Genomic DNA, 18490 nt, shown 5'->3' on the forward strand with positions numbered 1-18490 from the left:
AAAAAAGTTGGAAAGAACGTTGTATTTGAATTTCAGAGTGACGCTTGTATTTTGGCAGGCACGATGGTGCAACATTTGGTCCAATTATCTTTCAACTGCTTGTTTATGGACTTTACAAGTATGATTTTGGAGTTTATATTTATGCAATTTTTCACTAAACATTTTAGGAAAGTGTTTCACCTCCAATAGTTACGCCACAAAACATTAAAGTAAGTACTGTCCTTACATATCAAACTTACTGCAGATTACTTGCAACACACCGCAACTCTTCAATTCTCAAGACCATAAGATATAGGAGCAGAATTAGGCCATTCGGCTCATCATGTCTGCTCTGTCATTCAATCATGGCTGATAAATTTCTCAAAGCCATTCTCCTGCTTTTTCCCCGTAAACTTTGACCCCCTTACCAACCAAGAACATATCTATCTCTGTCTTAAATGCACTCAATGACCTGGCCTCCACAGCCTTCCGTGGCAATGAATTCCATTGATTCACCACCCTCTGGCTCAAGAAATTTCTCCTCATCTCGGTTCTAAAGGGTTGTCCCTTTACTCTGAGGCTGTGCCCTCGGATCCTAGTTTCTCCCACTAACGGAAACATCTTCCCCACATCCGCTCTATCCAGGCCTTTCAGTGTTCTGTAAGTTTAAATGAGATTCCCCCTTATCCTTCTAAATTGCATCGAGTATTGACCCAGAATCCTCAAACGCCCCTCATACGTCAAGCTTTTCATTCCTGGGATCATTCTCGTGAACCTCTTCTGGACCCTCTCCAAGAGTCCGCTATCAACTTTCCTACCACAACCAGACACTGAGTTTATATTCTAAACAGTAAAGCGATGTGTAAAATTATGCCTCTAAAAGTGGTTAAATTCCATTGTTACTCAGTTGAAGTTAGGTGGGAGGCAGCTGGGTGTGGAGCATAAGAAGACACCAACTTAAAGCAGTTAGACTGAATTGTCTGTTTTACATGGAAAATTCAATGCAATAAAATGATCCCAGTCCAATTAATATAATCCCACTCTCTTCAGAGGAGTTCTTTTGCAATTGCTTTTCATACTGGGCTGATTGGTCGTCATTCAAAAACAACACAGTTTTCTGCCATCGATACTGATTTTGGACTCAAGTTTCAAACAGGACCAAAAAGTGAATGTAACGAGCAACATGGAAACATGAGTAGAACATATGGATGCTCGAATCTACTTGGCCATTCAGTGTTCGGTGACCTGACTCCCCTATCTCTTAATACCTTTACACATCCAAAATCCATCAATCTCAGATTCCCGATGATCTAGGGTGGGATTTTTCCGGCCTCACTCGCCCTGAAACCGGAAAATCCTGCCCAAGGTCAACGGACCTTTCCAAGCCTTCCGCCCTTCGCCCCCTCCGATTCCCATCGTGGGAGGGATGGCAAAATTCATAGAATCATAGAATCTCTACAGTGCAGAAGGAGACCATTCAGCCCATCACTGACAGCAATCCCACCCAGGCCCTATCCCTGTAACACCACATATTTACCCTGTTAATGCTCCTGATGCTAAGGGGCAATTTAGCATGGCCAATCAACCTAACCCGCACATCTTTGGACTGCGGGAGGAAACCGGAGCACCCAGAGGAAACCCACGCAGATACGGCGAGAAGGTGCAAACTCCACACAGACAGTGAGTCAAGGCCAGAATTGAACCCAGGTCCCTGGCGCTGAGAGGTAGCACTGTTAACCACTGTGCTACCACAAAATTCCAGCCCAAGTGTCAACTGTTAAACTCCTGCCATCGTTTGCGTGGAGACATGATTCCTCCCTTCCCCATGGAAATGTCTGGCTCAAGAGTTTAGATTTTTAAACTATGCCCCTGAATCCTGGGCCCCTAGGTTTTCTACTCCCCCTAATATCTCAAAAACTCTGATCAAATCATCCCATAGCCTTCTAAATTGCAGGTATTATGACTCCAGTTTGTGCAATGATTATACGGTTGTTTTGGATAATCTTATCAATTAAAAATTTTAACATGTAAACTTGTGTATTGATTTACCATGCGTTCCTTGTAAGGTAATGACAAGCTTAGCTCAGTCAGCTAGGCAACTAGCGTGTGCGTCAGATTACTGCCACTTTCAGGGGTTTAATCCCCATTCTGGCTGTGATAGACTTGGGATCCGGAATCTTAAACAAATCATGGGACTTTTCCAAATGTGTGGATAATTGCGAAATGCCTCTCTGCAGACAGAGGGCTAAAGAGGAAGAACAAAGAAGCTGCTTTCAGCATTTTTTCTCCCTCTCCAGATCCTTCTGTCCAGTGAAGAAGAAAAGAGGCCAAATGGAAACTGGTTACGTTTGATTCAAATGTGTGCTACACACCTGGGTGCTGGGGGTCTCTGAGTGATGGGGAGTTGGGTAAAGTCGCCATAGCCCCAGATGATCATAGCCTACTCTCCCCTTTTGAGGGGCAAGAGCTGACTGGTACCTGAGGTTCACCAAACCTCAGGTGAGGGCTGGAGAGCTCACTGCAGCCATACGAACAGATACTGAGGGCAGAACTCTACGCTTCCCCGTAGGAGGGTTTTTGTAGGCAGGGATGCACATAAAATGCTGCCTTTCCGGGCACCTACTCACCCACTCCTGCCCGCAGCACAATTTTACAATTGGCAGACAAGGCATCAGATGGTCAGACCTGCCCTTGTGCCAACTGAGCCCCTCAGGTTGCCTATTAATGGCCACTTAGGGGCCACGTCCCATCCCCGATGCTATTTCACAGGCACCCGAGCTGAGGCTGGAAATGGGTGCGAAATACTCAAAATACTGGTAATTCTGCTTGGGCACGTGGTGGGAAGGGTGGGGGAAATTGTGTCTTCTTTACAAGGCCTCCTGTTTCCATTGGAGGACTCCTTCCCACGCTTTGATCGACCTCACATTTCCCCTCCTTTCCCCATTTCTTTCTAAGCCAATCCTCGCCTGGCCCTGGCAATGTGCCCCTTCACTCCATTCCCCCGAACACCAACTTGCCTTTTCATGCAGCTCCCATGGTGAACCTCACTGAGGATTGCAGCAGTGGCCACCATTCTGTTAAATAGTTCTTACATGAGATATGGGAGTTACTGACTTTTTTTGCCTGATTTGAATTGAAGTGGCTTACAGAGAGCAGTTACCATGGATCCGGAGTGAATCACATGCAGACCAGACCAGGTAAGGACAGCATTAGTGAACCAGATGGATTTTTATGACAATCAACAGTGGTTTCAGGATTTCATGGATTTTTACAAAATTCAAATTTCACCATCTGCCGTGGTGGGATTCAATCCCAAGTGCCCATTGCATTACTCTGGGTCTCTGGATGAGTACCTCCCCAAAAGGAAAAAACATTTCAGACCAGTATTCTTATTTCCGCATTCTACTATTTTTTCTTTCTGGTTCTTTGCCACTGCCTCCCCTAACCTAATAACCTGGGTTGGGACGGCACGATGGCGCAGTGGTTAGCACTGCTGTCTCACAGCGTCAGGGACCCGGGCTCGATTCCCGGCTTGGGTCACTGTTTGTGTGAAGCCTGCACATTCTCCCCGTGTCTGCGTGGGTTTCCTCTGGGTTCTCCGGTTTCCTCCCACAGTCTGAAAGATGTGCTGGTTAGGTGCATTGGCCGTGCTAAATTCTCCCTCAGCGTACCCGAACAGGAACCGGAGTGTGGCCGACTGGGGGATTTTCACAGTAACTTCATTGCAATGTTAATGTAAATCTACTTGTGACACTAATCAATAAACAATAAACAACAGGGTTTCCAGATTACTACTCAGTGGCTGGAATTCTCTGGCCATTCACGCCCTGCTGCCGCTGCCAGCAAGGATGAAGAATTTGGCACTCAGCCAAATCTCCATTCACCACAGCAGGACAGGAGAATCCCGGCTGAGAACGAGGTCGGAGAATCCGGCCCAGTGACATTACCACGAGACCAACATCCCAATTAAGGGTTATGGCGAGCGGGCGGGTAAGTGGAGCTGAGTCCACAAAAAGACCAGCCATGATCTTATTGAATGGCGAAGCAGACTCAAGGGGCCAGATGGCCTACTCCTGCTCCTAGTTCTTATGTTCTTATCCCCCCCTAAATTGCTGTCGGATGATAGGGCTGGGTGGGAGTGAATGATACACCCATTTCCATCCGTGTCACCTGCTTGCTCCCCGTAAAATTCTGCCCTATGTTTGGTTTTCATTCCATTAACTACTCTATTTGCCAAAAGTGCCCAAGTTTCCCTCATACAACATCAGAGCAGTGGGACCTGTCTTCACCGAATATGTTAGACTTTTGGGGAGAAATCTCAATTGTGTTCATTCGCAAGACTCCAGATCAGAAGCGCAACAATCTAGCTCCAAAATGGGCTGCACAGTAAATCGTCAGAAACCCGGGTTTACAAACAGCTACGCGCCAAAACCGAAAGCAAAATTGTCAATTGATCGCGTATCCCGATAAACTCCTGCAGCATCTCAGAGATACCAAGTTATTATACATCGGCAGGGGAGAAAAAGAGTTGACTGAAGTTCTAGCGCTTTAATGCGAACTGCAGGTTTTCTGGTTACTTTTCAATGAAATTTCAAACAGATGTGGCTCTTAAGAATGTCCCTTCAGAAAGCAATCAACGCAAAACAATTCAAGACAGAAACCCCTCCAATAATTCCACTTATTTTGATTAGTAATAATAAGTAATGACATACACACCAACCTTTAATCTAATGCAGCGTACATTACTGTCAAGTACTATATGTAGCCTTAATTTAGAATTAAGAATGACACTGCATCAGTTTTATCTCCTCACCAAAAATGGCCCTTACCCGTTGCTCTGTAGCTTTTGCATTGCTGAAGTTTGGTTCCCTACGGACTTGCTGTACAATGGGAATATTTCCTCAATAAAGCACATAGTTCACAGTCTGAACTGAGTGAACACTCACCTTCTGGCACCAGATTCATCCAAAAAGAGACAATAAAAATGGTTTTCTCTCCAAGACTTACTAAGGCCCACGAGTAATGGAGCTCCCAGCATTTCCAAGTCTGGGCCCTCCAGTAGTTTGCAAGAACGGGGTTACAATGTAGCAACTCAGATTAAAGTCAAGAATGGTGGTTGAAAATACAGACCATTACTAGTAGCAGAGAGGCAAGGAACAGCCGTCGCATAATGTAAATGTTGCCAGGACCATAGGTTGTTCTCCCCTTTTGAGTTTAAAGTTGAAAGTTTATTTTATTAGTGTCACAAGTAGGCTTACATTAACACCGCATTGAAGTTACTGTGAAAATCCCTTAGCTGCCATACTCCGGCACCTGTTCGGGTACACTGAGGGAGAATTTAGCATGGCCAATGCACCTAGCCAAGCACATCTTTTGGACTGTGGGAGGAAACCGGAGCACCCGGAGGAAATCCACGCAGACACAGGGAGAATGTGCAGACTCTGCACAGACGGTGACCCAAGCCGAGAATCGAACCCAGGTCCCTGCTAACCACTGTGGGGCTGCCCCAGCTTTTAAGCAGAGAGAGCTGATTGGTGGTGATTTAACTTGAGGGTTGCCACTCCTCAACTGAGGGGCAAGGTTGAGAATAACCTCATGAATAACCTTAGCCAGTATGGGAATTGAACCCACGCTGCTAGGCATCATTCTGCATCGCAAACCAGCTGTCCAGCCAACTGAGCTAAACCGACCCCCGACATTTCACAATGACTGGCACTGAGTTCCATTTTGGGTTTGATAGACAGTTTATGATGCTTGGACTCTGGGTATTAAATAAAATGATGCTTTGAACTTTTACGTAGTCAGTTACATGTCATAAAGCCACATTCCTACATTCATTTAGTATCAATACCTTGCAGTAGATCTGAACAACAAATGATGGTGGGGTGTTTGATTTTGTTGCAAAGAAACAAGTTTATTCAACTTAAAGAAAGGCAATTACAAAAGTATAAAGTCAGAGTTGGCTATTTGGAAAAATAGTGCCTGCCCGTCTGTCATATCTTGTGACAGATTAGTATCGTACAGTGGTTAACACTGCTGCTTCACAGTGCCAGGGACGTGGGTTCGATTCCCAGTTTGGGTCACTGTCTGTGTGGAGTTTGCATGTCCTCCCCGTGTCTGCGTGGGTTTCCTCCGGGTGCTCCGGTTTCCTCCCACATTCTCAAAGATGTGCTGGTTAGGTGCATTGACCTGAACAGGCGCCAGACTGTGGCGACGAGGGGAATTTCACAGTAACTTCATTGCAGTGTTAATGGAAGCTTTATTTGTGACTAATAAATAAAAATTTTAAACTTTATGTTAGCCTAAATGACCTGAAGTATTTTGGGTTTTGTATCAGAAGTCTTTAGAAGCATAGAATCATAGAATCCCTACAGCGCAAAAGAAAGGCTATTCAGCCCATCAAGCCTGCACCAACAATTATCCTACCTGGGCCCTATCCCGTAACCTCATGTATTTTCCCTGCTAATCCTCCTGACTCTAAGGGGCAATTTAACATGGCCAATCAACCTAGCCTGCACATCTTTGGAGTGCAGGAGGAAACCAGAGTGTCCGGAGGAAACCCACGCAGACACCGGGAGAACGTGCAGACTCCACACAGACAGTGACCCGAGGCCGGAATCGAACGCACACCCTGGCGCTGTGAGTTTGAAACATTCTGCCAATGAAAAAACTACTCCACGAGTAATCCCTTTGAAGGTGGATCTCTATTTGTCTATATTTGCTGACTGGGTAGCTTCACTGATGAAATATCAAGAAGAGTCTCATTAAAGAAGTCGCTCCTCCTTTGTCAATGAATACAGCATTCGCACTTCTGAGCAAGAAATTTCTGGGTTCAAACTCCCAGTTTGAACTCCCAGATATCGATACATAACATAGGGTGAAACATCTCTGCAGTACTGAGGGGGTGCTACATTGTGGGAGGCTGTACCTATCAAATGAGTGGTTAAACTGAAGCCCTATTTCTTCCAGAACTAATGGATGTTCATGCCAGTGAGATCTTCTGGTCCTGCTGATGGTGTACCACCACCACGGGTTTCACGGTGGCGAGGGGGACGGGGGGCATTCAACGGGAAACTCCATTGACAATGGCAGGATCAGAAGATCCCCGCCATCGGCCAATGGTGGGCTCCCGCCGCTGTGAAACACGCAGTGGGTTGCATGGTAAATCCCACCCCATGTTTCTCCCTTAACCAAAATCACCAGAACCGGTCAACAGGTTACTCACCCCGTTTGCTAATTAGGGAACATACTATTTATCAAATGGGTACCATGTTGCCCAATCTACATGACAATAGGAACTATTCACCTGGTTCGAAATGCGATTTATCGATGCCAGATTTTTCTCTACCAGTATTTAGTACAACTTGAAAGAAACAGAAGAGCAGAAAAACTTAAGGAGCACAGAGCTTTTGCTGGGACAAGGTGGCACGGTGGCACGGTGGTTGGCATTGCTGCCTCGCAGCGCCAGGGACTTGGGTTCGATTCCTGGCTTGGGTCACTGTCTGTGTGGAGTTTGCACTTTCTCCCCATGACTGGGTGGGTTTTCTCCGGGTGCTCCGGTTTCCTCCCACAGTCCGAAAGACATGCTGGTTAAGTGCATTGACCCGAACAGGCCCAGAATGTAGCAACTAGGGAAATTCCACAGTAACTTCATTGCAGTGTTAATGTAGCCTTACTTGTGACTGAAAAAAATAAGAAAATAAAAATCATAGAAAGAAATCATAGAAACCCTACAGTACAGAAAGGGGCCATTCGGCCCATCGAGTCTGCACCGATCACAATCCCACCCAGGCCCTACCCCCATATCCCTCCACATTTTACCCGCTAATCCTTCTAATCTACACATCCCAGGACACTAAGGGGCAATTTCAGCACGGCCAATCAACCTAACCCGCACATCTTTGGACTGTGGGAGGAAACCGGAGCACCCGGAGGAAACCCACGCAGACACGAGGAGAATGTGAAAACTCCACACAGACAGTGACCCAAGCCGGGAATCGAACCCGGGTCCCTGGAGCTGTGAAGCTAAACTTTAAGCTTTTAAACTTTAATAAAGCTGCCAAAAAATAAAGACCAGCCCAAGAGAAGAAAAGCAGGAGTAATGCCAAGCCGAGACAAACCATCAGCTAGGGAGCAATTGGGATATTGGACAGGGTTTTTCCAGAACTGGTGAGTTATGCTGGAAGACAGAGCAGCAGGAAATTAACGGGCAGCCACATTAGGATAACTCCCTGATGCAGCTCTATCGCTGGGGAGGTTTCCACTGGTGGCACTGATTGACATGGTATGGAAAAGGTGGAAGCGGAAAGTAAATTTCAGTAACTAAAGACATCATAAAAGGTGATTTTCTCAGGATACCCGTCATCTGCCATTAGCAGAGTGGGCACAAAGCACTTCATGGAGGTGGCATCCATGTGGCCAACTGGGACTTCAATGTGGGGCTATGAATACAAGTGTTTGTTTTTATACAGGATTAAGTACTTGAAGGGGTTTAAATGTCTTGAATGGGCTTTCATCAATAAATGTGTTATTGCAATATAAAGAGAAATCTCTAATGAATACTTAATCTTACATCTCACCATTGCTCCTGAGAGTTGTCCATGGGTGGGTACTGTGTGAGTTGGCATGAAGGGCATAAGGGGCCATGTGGATGAGTGAAGGGGCATGGAATGATATAAGTTGGCACTAATTTGGCATAAGTGCTGTCAGGGCCATGTGGATGAGTGGGTGGGGGGTGTTCATGAATTTGCCTCGGTGGCTGCATCTGCTCTGTTTCAGGGGTGCATCGGCACAACCCAGCACACATCCCTGTACCGCCCCCCCTCTCCCCACACTTCTCTCAACCCCACCTTTGAAAAAAAATCCAGTCATTCCAGGCTGTTTCTCCATAGAATCATAGAATCTCTACAGTGCAGAAGGAGGCCATTCGGCCCATCGAGTCTGCACCGACAACAATCCCACCCATGCCCTATCCCCGTAACCCCACATATTTACCCTGCTAATCCCTCCAACCTATGCACCCCGGGACACTAAGGGGCAATTTCGCCTGGCCAATCAACCTAACCCGGACATCTTTGGACTGTGGGAGGAAACCAGAGCAGGCGAAGGAAACACACGCAGACATGAGGAGAATGTGCAAACTCCACACAGACAGCAACCCAAGCCGGGAATCGAACCCAGGTCCCTGGAGCAGTGCTAACCACTGTGCCACCGTGCTGCCCAGAGGCAGAGGCAGATGCACGAAGCTGGGTGTTTTTCTACTCTGCACGTCTGTCTTGGGAATGATAATCTGGGCCCGAGTGTCTGCAACACAGTCGAGTTGAAAACATTTCATTCTGTCTTGCCAGAGAGTGGCAGGCGGAGCAAACACGTGGTTTCAGCTGAATGGCAGTGTGATTGACCGCACAGGTGTTACACGTCAACTCTGAGACATACGGCAAGTGCGTAGAAGTCTACTCTCTCAATGTCCAGCTGGTTTGTGAGCATATGTAGCATGTCATGCAGATCAATACCCAGTATCTTTACAGCAGTCACAAAGCCTTCATCCTGGGTCAACCCACTGTGTCATTTACATCTGAGCCATGACAAATCAGAGGGTGTCTACCTTGGATAATAAATGGCTCTTCACTCTGGCACGCAACCTATGCACACCTGGACTGGATGTACACGGTGAAGGTTGTGTTGCCAAATGAAATGGGACTAAGCGCACCGTTATGTGTGAACAATGCTTCCCCTGCCTGGGCCAGTCTGGAGGAGTCCTGTACTACTAAGCAGAGCACATGTCAGGACACGTGGTGCTTTGGTTTTTGCTGTACAACCTCACCAACTTTTAAAATTTTTTTTACTCCATCCTTAGAGTTAAAAAGCCAATGTGCAGAATAGAACATAGAACATAGAACATAGAACATTACAGCGCAGAACAGGCCCTTCGGCCCACGATGTTGCACCGACCAGTTAAAAAAAAACTGTGACCCTCCAACCTAAACCAATTTCTTTTCGTCCATGAACCTATCTACGGATCTCTTAAACGCCCCCAAACTAGGCGCATTTACTACTGATGCTGGCAGGGCATTCCAATCCCTCACCACCCTCTGGGTAAAGAACCTACCCCTGACATCGGTTCTATAACTACCCCCCCTCAATTTAAAGCCATGCCCCCTCGTGCTGGATTTCTCCATCAGAGGAAAAAGGCTATCACTATCCACCCTATCTAAACCTCTAATCATCTTATATGTTTCAATAAGATCCCCTCTTAGCCGCCGCCTTTCCAGCGAAAACAATCCCAAATCCCTCAGCCTCTCCTCATAGGATCTCCCCTCCATACCAGGCAACATCCTGGTAAACCTCCTCTGCACCCTCTCCAAAGCCTCCACATCCTTCCTGTAATGTGGGGACCAGAACTGCACACAGTACTCCAAGTGCGGCCGCACCAGAGTTGTGTACAGTTGCAACATAACGCTACGACTCCTAAATTCAATCCCCCTACCAATAAACGCCAAGACACCATATGCCTTCTTAACAACCTTATCTACTTGATTCCCAACTTTCAGGGATCTATGCACACATACACCTAGATCCCTCTGCTCCTCCACACTATTCAAAGTCCTCCCGTTAGCCCTATACTCAACACATCTGTTATTCCTACCAAAGTGAATTACCTCACACTTCTCCGCATTAAACTCCATCCGCCACCTCTCGGCCCAACTTTGCAACCTGTCTAAGTCTTCCTGCAAACTACGACACCCTTCCTCACTGTCTACCACACCACCGACTTTGGTGTCATCAGCAAATTTGCTAATCCACCCAACTATACCCTCATCCAGATCATTAATAAATATTACAAACAGCAGTGGCCCCAAAACAGATCCCTGAGGTACACCACTTGTAACCGCACTCCATGATGAATATTTACTATCAACCACCACCCTCTGTTTCCTATCCGCTAGCCAATTCCTGATCCAATTTCCTAGATCACCCCCAATCCCATACATCTGCATTTTCTGCAGAAGCCTACCATGGTGAACCTTATCAAACGCCTTACTAAAATCCATATATACCACGTCCACTGCTTGCTCCAAAAAACCAAGTTCAAAATCCAACTGAATCCAATTCATGGCCCTCACAAGGGAGACAAATAAGATAGAACATAGAACATAGAACAGTACAGCACAGAACAGGCCCTTTGGCCCACGATGTTGTGCCGAGCTTTATCTGAAACCAAGATCAAGCTATCCCACTCCCTATCATCCTGGTGTGCTCCATGTGCCTATCCAATAACCGCTTAAATGTTCCTAAAGCGTCTGACTCCACTATCACTGCAGGCAGTCCATTCCACACCCCAACCACTCTCTGAGTAAAGAACCTACCTCGGACATCCTTCCTACATCTCCCACCATGAACCCTATAGTTATGCCCCCTTGTAATAGCTCCATCCACCCGAGGAAATAGTCTTTCAACGTTCACTCTATCTATCCCCTTCATCATTTTATAAACCTCTATTAAGTCTCCCCTCAACCTCCTCCGCTCCAGAGAGAACAGCCCTAGCTCCCTCAACCTTTCTCAAAGTCTTAAACGTTCCTAGTGTGTCCGCCTCCACCACCTTGCCCGGCAGCGCATTCCAGGCCCCCACCACCCTCTGTGTAAAATACGTCCTTCTGATATCCGTGTTAAACCTCCCCCTCCTCACCTTGAACCTATGACCCCTCGTGAACGTAACCACCGACCTGGGAAAAAGCTTCCCACCGTTCACCCTATGGGTTTCCTCCGGGTGCTCCAGTTTCCTTCCACAGTCCAAAGATGTGCGAGTTAGGGGGATTGGCCTTGCTAAATTTCCCCTTAGTGTCAGGGGGACTAGCTAGGGTAAATGCATGGGGTGGAGGGGATAGGGCCTGGGCGGGATTGTGGTTGGTGCAGACTCGATGGGTCGAACGGCCTCCTTCTGCACTGTAGGGATTTTATCAAACCGGAGCACCCGGATGAAGCCCACACAGACACGGAGAGAACGTGCAAACTCCACACAGACAGTGACCTGAGACTGGAATTGAACCCGGGTCCCTGGCGCTGTGAGGAAGCAGTGCTAACCACTGTGCCACCCATAAATGTTAAGTAAAACTTGTACCGTCACTGATCTGCATTAAACAAAAATTACTGGCTCTCCTCCCCAGATGGCCCTGCATATAACCGTAAAATACAAAACCAACACAACACATCTGTTTTCAAATGGTCTGGACGATTATTTTCTGCACCATTATTTATTTCCCTGTAAAGCTGCAGACTTGCTCCAGAACAGTTGAGCTTTCAGTCCCATCCTTAGCCACAAAACAGTTCACCATTCCACTCGGCTGTGATTTAGTGTTGAGGAGGGTTCTGTGCGATTAGGAAAGTGTAATCCCTTGGTATCTCTGTTTGGCAAGATTAGCAGTTGCTGTCCCCACCAGCACCCCACCCCCGCCAAAGATCCGCAGGGCTGTTTTATCTCATTTACTCCGGCAAGGAGGAATGCTCAGACGCACATCGCTGCCAATGATGAGAACACTAGCCATGCTTGCAGACCACGTTCGTAAGACTTATTGCAGGCAGGTTCCTGCTCCAGTTGTGGTCGGTCATGGGACACAATGAATTTGTTACCACGTTGCTTTCGACTGAAAGAGTGCTATTCTTCACGGCTTCACAAGCAGCTCCTGGATCACACTGCGGCTTTTAAAGGGAGCCAATCTCTACTAACTATACTCGGCTATGCAGCTGGAAACGCAGACCATGAGTCAATGGGGGGTCCATGCTGAAGAGAGGGTACTTTGGTACTTTTAAGAAGAGTAGAATCAAGGAAAATGGGCCATTCAAGAGGTTCAAAGCCAAGTGGGTGTCTCAAATTTGCTGCCCAACTGGTGGTGCATGCAGAGGCCCTAAACTCTATTAAAAGGTACCTGGATCTACACCTGAAGTACTGTAAGCTACACGGCTATGGGCCAGGTGCAGGAAGGTGGGATTAGAAAGGATGTGGAGACACTGGAAAGAGTGCAAAGGAGATTTACCGTGATGCTGCCTGGTCTGGAGGGTAGGTCTTATGAGGAAAGGTTGAGGGAACTTGGGCTTTTCTCTTTGGAGCGGAGGAGGTTGAGAGGAGACTTGATAGAGGTTTATAAGATGATGAGGGGGATAGATAGAGTGAACGTTCAAAGACTATTTCCTCGGGTGAATGGAGCGGTAACTAGAGGGCATAACTATAGGGTTCATGGTGAGAGATATAGGAAGGATGTCCAAGGTAGGTTTTTTACTCAGAGAGTGGTTGGGGTGTGGAATGGACTGCCTGCAGGTATAGTGGAGTCAGAAACTTTAGGAACATTTAAGAAGCTATTGGATAGGCACATGGAGTACTTCGGGATGATAGGGAGGAAATAGCTTGATCTGGGTTTCAGACAAAGCTCGGCACAACATCGTGGGCCGAAGGGCCTGTTCTGTGCTGTACTGTTCTATGTTCTATGTTCTATGTGGGTGTCCTCGGGCTGGCATGGACAAGATGGACTGAATGGCCTCCTTCTGTTCTGTAACTTTTCTGTGGTTCTACGTAACCCTTTCTTCTAATGAAACTCCCTCTCCCCCAATAGGAATAATATCCTAAACACAATGATATGAGACTAGAATAAAACAGGAATTATTTTCACTTGTAAAACAATCAAAAGTGATCATGTGATGTACTGCAACTGACCAAATTTTCCACCCTCTTGACAAACTGCTGTGGAGGCTGGAAATTGGTTTTGTAAATTGGAATTGTGTTATTCCCAATCATTTTCAGTTGGCTCTATGGAAATTTGAGCATCTTCAAGAGAAACTATTTGCTTCGCCAGCGTGCAATGCTGTATTGGGAAAACCACCTCGATCATTAATCAACCAGCTCCTGCAACTCTCATCAAACGTTGACTTTTTATGATTACTTTTTGTCTCCCTGGATTGCTCGTAGCCGTGCCCTGCAGACCCCCAGGCGAGCCTGTAGGGTTGGGAACCACAGCCCTCAGAAGTCAACTTCTACAGATGCACCATAGAAAGCATCCTTTCTGGTTGTATCACAGCTTGGTATGGCTACTGCCCTGACCAAGACAGCACAAAACTACAAAGGTTCGTGAACATAGCCCAATCCATCACGCAAACCAGCCTCCCATCCACTGACACTGTCCAAGCTTCCTGTTGCCTCGGAAAAGCAGCCAGCATAATTAAGGACCCCACTCACCTTGGGGGACGTTCTCTCTTCCACCTTCTTCCGTCGGGAAAAAGATACAAAAGTCTGAGGTCACATACTGACTGACTCAAGAACAACTACTTCCCTGCTGCCATCAGACTTTTGAATGGACCTACCCTGCATTAAGTTGACCTTTCTCTACACCTTAGCTATGACTGTAACACTACATTCTGCACCCTCTCCTCTCCTTCTCAATGAACAGTATGCTTTGTGGCAGGAAACAATACTTTTCACTGTATACTAATACATGTGGCAATAATAAATCAAATCAAATCAATAAACCACTGGTTCAGCCGCAGGGCACCATTTCTGGGCACCTCACATTCAGACGGAAAACAAGGGCTTAGAGAGGATGCAATGGAAATTTAACAAGATGATACCAGGGATGAGAAATGCCATTTCAACAGAGAAATCGGAGAAACTGGCAATTTTCCTTAGATCCCAGAAGGTAAGGGGAGATTTAAGGTTAAGGGGACAATTCATAGAATCATAGAAACCCTACAGTGCAGAAAGAGGCCATTCGGCCCATCGAGTCTGCACCGACCACAATCCCACCCAGGCCCTACCCCCATATCCCTACATATTTTACCCGCTAATCCCTCGAAGCTACACATCTCAGTACACTAAGGGGCAATTTTAGCATGGCCAATCAACCTAACCCGCACATCTTTGGACTGTGGGAGGAAACCAGAGCACCCGGAGGAAACCCACACAGAAACGGGGAGAATGTGCAAACTCCACACAGACATTGACCCAAGCCGGGAATCGAACCCAGGTCCCTGGAGCTGTGAAGCAGCAGTGCGAACCACTGTGCTACCGTGCCGCCCAAATTAATAGAGGTAAAGTCCTGTCATTCGCAAACGACAAACATGACTTACAGTTGGAGTCCATTAGATTGGTTGCAGCCTTCTGTAATTTGGTATGTTCAAAGGGTCAAAGACAATTAAAACTATGGCTGGGATTTTCCAGTCCCCCCGTGGCAGGTTTTCTAGCAGTAGAGGTGGCTCACTATTGGCTCGCTTGTGGGATTTTCCAGTCCTGTTGATGTCGATGTCGTTTTGTACGGCTTTCCCGCCCTGCTGTCAGGCAGTTCACCTTCGACGGTACCGGAAAATCCCGTCGGCGGGAGGGGCTGGAAAATCCCACCCTATGTTTTTAATAAACTTAAAAAAATTTACTGGAGAAATTGTTTAATAAAACAATAAAGAGAAAAGTAATTGTAAAACTTTTCAGACATACAGGGCTTTATTTGAGAGTGGCAGTGGATCAGGAATTGAACCCCAGCAACAAGGAACACTCACTTGCAAATGTGGCATGGTGGCACAGTGGTTAGCACTGCTGCCTCACAGCGCCAAGGACCCAGATTCGGTTCCCGGCTTGGGTCACTGTCTGTGTGGAGTTTGCCCATTCTCCCCGGGTCTGCCTGGGTTTCCTCCGGGTGCTCCGGTTTCCTCCCACAGTCCAAAGATGTGCGGGTTAGGTAGATTGACCATGATAAATTGCCCCTTAGTGTCAGAGGGACTAGCTAGGGTAAGTGCATGGGCTTATGGGGATAAGGCCTGGGTGGGATTGTGGTTGGTGCAGACCCGATGGGCTGAATGGCCTCCTTCTGCACTGTAGGATTTTATGAAACAACAACAGGCGACACACACGCATGTACTCTTTCTCCTGCAGAAAATACATTTAGTGCCTCACAATGTCAGGTTCAGTTCCGGCCTTAGGTGACTGTGTGATGTTTGCACCTTCTCCCCATTTCTGTGTGTGTTTCCTCCCAAGGTCCAAGGTTAGGCGGGTTAGGTTGATTGACCATTCTAAATTGCCCTTTCATGTCCACACATGTACAGGTTAGGTGGATTGGCCATGGCAAATGCAGGGGGTTACAGGGAAAGGGCAAAGGGCTGTGGACTTGAGTTAGATGATTTTCCAGAGCATTGGTGCAGCCTCGATGGGCTGAATGGCCTCCTTCTGCACTGTACGGATTCTATGGTTTAGGCCTTGCTTTTTGGAATTTTCCACAGTTGACTTCCACTTTTTTATTTTTAAAACTGCACATAAACATTTAGGCCCACAATGTATGATCAGGTGTACAAAGATCTTTACGCGGATAATCAGATTCATGAAAGAGGAAATCGCGATTGGTGGCACTTTACTGCAGTCAAAATCATGAGGGGTTATGATAGGGCAATTAGGGACAACTATCTTCTCTGGTAAGTAATGGTCACTGATTTTAAGTAATTGGCTAAAAAAGGAAAGGGAACAATGAGAAATTTATTCATGTAGAGAGCTGTTAAGATCCTGAACACTATATGAAAGAACGGCGGGATCAGATTCCATCGGAGCTTTGAACAGGCAACTGGAGATCTGCTTGGAAGAGGGTTAATATTCAAGGCTACCAGTATAATGTTAGGTTAACAAAGAGAACAACAAACAAAGAAAAGTACAGCACAGGAACAGGCCCTTCGGCCCTCCAAGCCCGTGCCAATCATGATGCCCTAGCTAAACTAAAAAAAACTTTCCGCCCTTACTTGGTCCATATCCCTCTATTCCCTCCCTATTCATGCACCCATCCAGATGTCTCTTAAATGTTCCTAATGCGCCTGCTTCCACCACTGAACTTCCACCACTGTAACCAAATCAGATAGCGGTGTCGAAGAGCTGGCATAGCCATTACAGGTCGAGCAACATCCTTCTGTGCTTGAGAATCCATTGTTCGATGATTCTACCTGTGAAAGGTGGAGAGGGGCTAGCGATGGTTATGAGTCCTCTGTCAAAAACTGGCTGGAGGCGTGAACAAAACCCAGGACATCATAAAGAGCAAAATGGTAAAGCATAATAATTCAAGTAAAATAACAACACAGGACATAGATGCAGATGCTAAAAGCTGCAAGAGTAAAGAGTGTACTGTAAAAAGATTAATATTATGAAGAATGCAGCTGGTTAGGTATTAGAAATCAATATGCTTATGTGAATGGAACATCCCAGCATTGAAACTGTCCTTTCAGTCCATCATATGTGCATTGAAACCAAAAGGGAAAATGCTGGAAAATCTCAGCAGGTCTGGCAGATCTGTAAGGAGAGAAAAGAGCTGACGTTTCGAGTCCAAATAACCCTTTGTCAAAGCTCAACCCAACTTTGCCAAAGGGTCATCTGGACTCGAAACGTCAGCTCTTTTCTCTCCTTACAGATGCTGCCAGACCTGCTGAGATTTTCCAGCATTTTCTCTTTTGGTTTCAGATTCCAGCATCCGCAGTAATTTGCTTTTATTATATGTTCATTGATATGTTTTTCTCCACATGTTACTGAGTTTAATCTCAGGCTTCGGCTTGCTTCCCAATCCCTCGGGATGTATAAGTTAAGTTAAATTGTGCATGTCTTTGTGGTAGAAAATTTATGTACAATTTCCATGGCCAAATCATTGTGTCCAAGAGCACTAAAAGCAAAACTCTGCGATAGTTGGAGGATGCAGGGTGAATAAGGTCAAAAACAGTTTGTCACCGCCCATGGGAACCGATGGTTGATTTGTGTGACAGGGAGGTTTTGAAAAGAAAAGGTCTGTGGAGACTAGCGGGAAGTTCAGAAGTTGTGGTAGGCCCTATATTATTCAGATGTTAGATGATTTGCACAAGGCTTTTTGGGTGTATGATTCCCCCAGCCAATCCAGGAACGCTTATCCACTGAAGCGCTGTCTCTGGAAGCAGTCACACAGATAGTGATGTTCAAGAAAAATGCCTTGATGGATTAGTGAGCAGGGGTAAGGCAGGATTATCAATGTTGTTTGATAAAGGACCAGCAGATGTAGAGCACAAGCATAGCATACAGAATGTCCTTTCTGATTTATATGGAGATATGGACTTCACTGGCCCTGCTTTTAAACAGAAGCTGATACAGTAGCAGAACTACACAGAGGAATGACTTGTTCCTTCATTCAGAATAGTAGAAGGTGGTCTGGCTCCCGTGGGAGAATCCGTCACCTAGACATGCATTGCCTTCTCACACATGGAGCACTGCTGTGTGTCAATGAGCATATGGAAAGCCTGCGGTGAAGATCTTGGCCACTCTTCAGTCTGATGGAACAATTTGCGTAATTAAGGAAGGATGTAAAATGTTGGCTAGAGCTTCTGTTATCCTTCAAGATCCCACGGTGCAGCCATCAGATCCTGGTGTCTTATTTACCTTGGGTTCTACCCATTTCTACAGAACAAATTTCTTCTGCAGAGTTATCATAGAAGAAGAATCATAGAACCCCTGTAGTGCAGAATGGTGGCACAGTGGTTAGCA

The 18490-nt window shown here is 46.4% G+C and overlaps 1 protein-coding gene across 1 annotated transcript in view; it reads right to left on the reverse strand.

Moving 5' to 3' along the window:
* Nucleotides 1-18490, reverse strand: part of bnc1 (basonuclin zinc finger protein 1) — a 116895-nt gene that overhangs the window by 47857 nt on the left and 50548 nt on the right. The window lies entirely within an intron of this gene.

The sequence above is a fragment of the Mustelus asterias genome, chromosome 24 (genome assembly GCF_964213995.1).
Source record: "Mustelus asterias chromosome 24, sMusAst1.hap1.1, whole genome shotgun sequence".
NCBI classification, from domain to species: domain Eukaryota; kingdom Metazoa; phylum Chordata; class Chondrichthyes; order Carcharhiniformes; family Triakidae; genus Mustelus; species Mustelus asterias.